The sequence below is a fragment of the Panthera uncia genome, unplaced genomic scaffold, assembly GCF_023721935.1.
Source record: "Panthera uncia isolate 11264 unplaced genomic scaffold, Puncia_PCG_1.0 HiC_scaffold_2199, whole genome shotgun sequence".
Classification (NCBI taxonomy): Eukaryota; Metazoa; Chordata; class Mammalia; order Carnivora; family Felidae; genus Panthera; species Panthera uncia.
This window is the reverse complement of record NW_026058909.1, coordinates 7,430-13,508: the sequence shown is the minus strand read 5'-3', so window position 1 is coordinate 13,508 and position 6,079 is coordinate 7,430.

Sequence of the window (6,079 nt, the reverse complement as noted above, 5' to 3'; positions counted from 1 at the left end):
GTCTCTCGACCGTGACGGTGCCCAGGGCTATGTGGCACTTTCGGTGTAATCCCCGGATGGTGTTCAAACACCTCTAACTTAGTGTAACAAGAAATTGGGTGGACGATGGGTTCCCCACAGTGTTCTATCACAGAGTTGACTTTATGGCGCTTACCTCTAGGTCCCGCCTAGTTTTCAAGCAATTTTAATGTAGCGAAACCCGATGTTTCACTCTTTTTTCCAGAGGTGAGTATAAGGCACTTTCCGTGTAGGCCCCGCATGTATTTACTAACGTTTCTCACATTGTGAAACGTAGCCGTTAGTTGAATGATGGGATCCCCATGGTACTTCCTAAAGTTAGGTACAAGGCACTGGTCGGGGTAGGCCTACAGTGTTTTTCAAACACTTGTGACTTAGTGAAACAAGATGTTAGTTGAAAGATAGTTTCCCTCAAGTGCTGCCTGGTAGAGTTGAGTATATAGAACTTTCCACCTAGGCTCCACATAGGTCTCCAAACGCTTCAGACTTAATGAATAAGACGACAGGAGAAAGATTTCCCTAGAATGTTTCATGGTATTGAGTATAAGGCACTTTCGGTGTAGGTGCTGCATTTGATTTGAAACATTTTTAACTTGGTGAAACAAGATGTTAGTGGAAAGATGTTTCCCTCACACTTTTCTGTTTCACAGAATTGAGTGCATGGCACTTTCCCCGTAGGACCCACATAGGCTTTCCAATTCTACTTGATGAAACAAGAGGTTAGTTGCAAGCTGGATACCCCACAGTGTTTTTTCACGGAGTTGAGTGTACAGGCCCTCTCTGCCCAGGCCCTGCATGGGTTTTCAAACACTTCTCACTTTGTGAAATCAGATAGATGTTACTTGAAAGTCGGTTTTTCCACGGTGTTGTTTCACGGAGGTGACTCTATGGCCCTTACCCTGTAGGCCCCGCATAGGTTTTCAAAGAGTTCTCACTTACTGAAACCTGATGTTAGGTGAAAGACTCTTTCCCTGTAGTTGTTTCACAGAGCTGCATGTAGGCATTTCCGCCTAAGCCCCGCAGAGGTTTGCAAACGCTTCCAATATACTGAAACAGGATTTTAGTTGGAAGGTGGTTCCCTCACAGTGTTTCATACACTTCAGCCTATGGCACTTTTCATTTCGTCCCCACATAGGTTTTCAAACACTTGAAAACCTATGCAGTGAAAGCAGATGTTAGTTGGTAAAAGGCATCACCACACTGGTGTTTCACAGTGTTGAGTACATGACAGTGTCTTTGTGGCCCCGCAAGCGTTTGCAAACACTTCCCACTTAGTTAAACCAGATATTATTTGAAAAGTCGTTTGTCTACAACGATCCTTGACAAAGTGAGTAAAGTGCACTTTCCTTTTTACTTCTATGTCTAGGATTCCAACATTTCTAACTTTGTGAAACAAGTTGTTAGTTGAAAGATGTTTCCGCACAGTGATTTTACACCGCGTTAAGTATGTGACACTTTTCATAAATAAGCCATTTATCAACTAACATCTTGCTTCACTGAGAAGTGCTTGAAAACCTATGAGGAAAATGAGATACACTCCACGCTGAAAACTTACCGTGGAGAAACCATCCTTCAACTACCATCAGGTCTCACTATGTTAGAGGTATTCGACAACCTATGTGGGGCCTACGAATAAAGTGTCATATACTCGAGTCTGGCAAATAACACTGTGCGGAAACCATCTTTCAACCAGCATCCTGTTTCAGTACATTAGACCCCTCTTAGTTTGAAGACCCATGTGGGGCCTACACTGAACGTGTCATGCACTCAACCCTGGGAAACAACTGTGTGGTGAAACCATCTATCCACTAACGTTGGGTTTCACCAAGTTAGAAGTGCTTGAAGACCCATGCGGGGCCAACACCGAAACTGCCTTATGCACGACTGTATGAAACATCTTTCAACTGACATCTGTTATCCCTACGATAAAAACATCTTTGAAACCTATGTGGAGCCTATGCAGAAAGTGCCATACACTCAACTCTGCACAAGAGTCTGCTCAAACCCTCAGTCAACTAACCTCTTGTTGCACAAGGTTGGAACAGTTTGAAAACCTATGCAACACCTACAGGGAAAGTGCCTTATACTCAAATATGGGAAACAACAATATTTTGGGGAACCCTCTTTCAAGAAACATTCCGTTTCACTAATTTGGACGGGATGGAAAACTTACGCGAGCAACTATGAGAGAAGCGCCATATCCTCCACTCGGTGAGACAACACTGTGGTGAAACCATCTGTCAACTACCATTTGATGTCACTAATTTGTAAGTGTTAGAAAACCCACGCGGGCAACTATACGGAAAGCGCCATCACTCAGCTCTGTGAAACAACAGTGTGGTGAAACCATCCTTCAACTAACATCTTGTTTCACCGTTAGAAGTTTCTGTAAACATTTTCGGGGAATTACGATGAAAGTGACATATACATGATTGTGTGAAAGAGTATTATGGAGAAACGGTCTTTCAACTAACAGAAGTACTTGAAACCCTATGCCGGGTCTATGAGGAAAGTGCCATACACTCAACTCTGTGAGACAACACTGAGGTGAAAACCTCTTTCAACTACCATCTGATTTCAGAAATTTAGAAAAGCTTAAAAACTTATGAGGGACCTAGAGGAAGGTGCCATATACTCCACTCTGTGAAACAATATTGTGGGATAAAAATCTTTCCATTAACAACTTGTTTCACTGTTAGAAATGCTTTAAAACATACACTAAGGACTATGGGGAAAGTGACATATACTCGACTCTAAAAACTGCTGTGGGGAAACCATCTTTCAACTAACTTAACGGTTTCACATTGCTAGGCATGTTCCAAAACCTATGCATAAAGCCCATGCATAAAGTGCCACATATTCAACTCTGGCAAACAACACACCTTTCAACTAATGTCTTGTTTCACTACACTAGAAGTGGCTAAAAACTCATGCGGGGACTACAGCGAAAGTGCCCGGTACTCAAACCTGTGAAACGTTTGTGTGGTGCAAACATCTATCAGTTAACATCTGGTTTCACTAACTTAGTGTGCTTGAACACCCATATGGGGGGCGACATCAAAAGTGCCACATACACACCTGTCTGATACGTTGCGGGGAAAACCGTCTTTCAAGTAACAGCCCATTACGCTAAGGTGGAAGTGTTTGAAAACCTATGAGGGGCCTAAGCGGAAGGTGCTAAATACCCATCTCCCTGTGAAACAACACCGTGGGGCAACCATCTTTCAACTAATACCTGGTTTCACAAAGTCTGAAGTGTTTAGAAACACTTGAGTGGCCTCCGCAAGGTGCCATATACACAACTCTGTGAGGAGAACACTGTTTGATTAACATCTGGTCTCACTAAGGTTCAAGTGTTTGGAAAACTGTGCTTGGGATACATGAAAGTGCCATATACTCGATTCTGTGAAGCAGCAGTGTAATGAAACAATTGTTCAACTACCATCTTGTTTCGCTAGGTTCGAAGTGTTGGAAAATCAATGCAGGGCTTATGGTGAAAGTGCCACATCCTCAACTCTGTCAAAATGCACTTTGTGGAAATAGTCTGTCAATTAACCTGTCGTGTTGCATAGAGGTCTGTGAAGGTCTATGTGGGGAAAGATGTGGAGAGTAACATGTACAGGACACTGTAGAGAATCCTGTGGAGACACCCTCTTTCAACTAACATCTTGGTGCACTAAGTTCGAAGTGTTTGAAGACCTATGCAGGGACTACGCAGAGAGTGCCATAAGCTCAACTCTGTAAAACAACAGCATGGTGATACCATCCTCCAAATATCACCTGGGTTCATTTGTCAGACGTGTTTGAAATCCCATGTGGCAGCTACACTGAGTGTATCTTACATTGCACTGTGTCAAACAACACTTGGAGGAAGCTGTCCTCCAACTCACATCTTATTTCCCTAAGTTTGATGTGTTTGAAAACCATGCGGGGCCTACAATGAAAGTGCCGTATACTCAACTCCAAGAACAGACACTATGGTGACACAGTCTTTCTCTGAGCATCTGGATTCGCGAGGTTACAAGGGTTTGAAAAGACGGGGGGAGGGGGCTTAGGTGCATAGCACCATACGCTCAACTCTGTGAAACAACATGGGAGAAACCGACTTTTAACTAAAAACTGGACCACTAATTTAGAAGTGTTTGAAACCCCTGAGGGCCTATGAAGGCATGCCATATACTCAACTCTGTGAAACAATACTGTGGGAAAACGATCTTCAACTACCAGCTGGTTTCTCTAAGTGAGCAGTGTGTGGAAATCCTATGCTCTCATAGGATTGCCTGATCGCAAGATGCCCTATATATACTCAACTGTGTGAATACCAGTGTGGTGAAAGGATTGTTCAACTACTATCTGGTTTCATTGTTACAAGTGTTTGAAAACACATGCGGGGCCCATGTGGCTAGTGCCATATGCTCCACTCAATAAAACAACACTGTGGTGAAACGACCTTTCAATTAACTTCTCACTGCGCATAGTTACAAGGGTTTGAAAACCTAAGTGGAGGCCACACGGAGAGTGCCATACAGTCAAGTCTGTGAAACAACACTATGGGGAAACCATCGTTCAACTACCATCTGGTTTCCCTAAGGTAGAAGTCTTTGAAAACCCATGGGAAGCCTAATGGTAAAGTGCCGTGGACTCAACTGTGAGACACAATGGTGTGGCAAAACGATCTTTCAACTAACATCTGGTTTCCCTGCTTCAAGCCTGTTTGAAAACTATCCAGGGTCTATGAGGAAAGTGCCATATTTTCAACTCCAAGATACAACACAGTCGGGGAAACCCTGTTCCAACTAACATGTTGTTTCAGTAAGTTAGAAGTGTTTGAAAACCACGCGGAGATGACACCGAAAGTGCCACAAACTCAACTCTGTGAGACACTGTGGAGAAACCATCTTTCAACTAACATCTCATTTCACAAAGTTATAAGAGTTTGAAAACCCATGTAGGGCCTGTGCCAAAAGTGCCACCTAGTCAACTCTGTGAAACAACACTGTGGGGACTCCAGCTTTCAACTAACCTCTCGTTTCACTTAGAAGTGTTTGAGAACCGTATGCGGTTCTACGTAGAAAGTGCCATGTGCTCAACTCTGTAAAACAACACGGTGGGGAAACCACCCTTCAAATACCATCTGGGCTCCCCTGTTAGAAGTGTTTGAAAACTTATGCAGAGCCTACACCGCAAGAATCATACACTCCACTCTGTCAAACAACACCTGGGGAAGCTGTCCTCCAACTCACATTTTAATCCACTATGTTAGATGTAGATGCAAACCATGTGGGGCCTATTCCGAAAGTGCCATATACTCAACTCTGTGAAACAACACTGTGGGGGAAAGAATCTTTCTTCTAGCCTCTGGTTTCACTAGGTTACAAGTGTCTGAGAAGACACACGGGACCTAGGCATGTAGACCATGCACTCAACTCTGTGACACAACACTGTGGTGAATCCATGTTGCAGCTAACTACTCTTCACTTAGAAGTGGTTGAAAACCTATGCCAGTTCTACAAAGAAAGTGTCATATGCTCAACTCTGTGCAACACGACTGCGGTGAAACCATCTTTCAAATAACATCTGGGTTCAGTTTGTAGGAGTGTTTTGAAACTTGCCGGGGGGGGGGTGGGCTTAGGCGGAAAGTGCCATCTGCTCCACTGTCAATTTTCAGGGAAACCATCTTCCAACTAATATCTTGTTTCACCATGTTAGACATACGTGCAAAACGTTGCTAGGAACAACGAGGAAAGTGCCATGTTCTCGACTCTGTGAAAATATACTGTGGAGAAACCATCTTTCAGCTAACACCTTGTTTGCCTAAGTTAGAAGAGTTTGAAAATGTATGCAGACGTGGACGGTGAGTGCCATATACTCGGCTATGGGGAAAAACACGGTGGGGAAAACACCTTTCAACTAACATCTCAGTTCACTAAGGCAGACGTGTTTGAAAACCTATGGAGGCTTATGTAGAAAGTGACATACACTCACACTCTGTGACACAACCTTGTGGGGAAAGTATCTTCCAACTACCATGTGGTTTCACTAAGTTGGAAGTGTTTGAGAA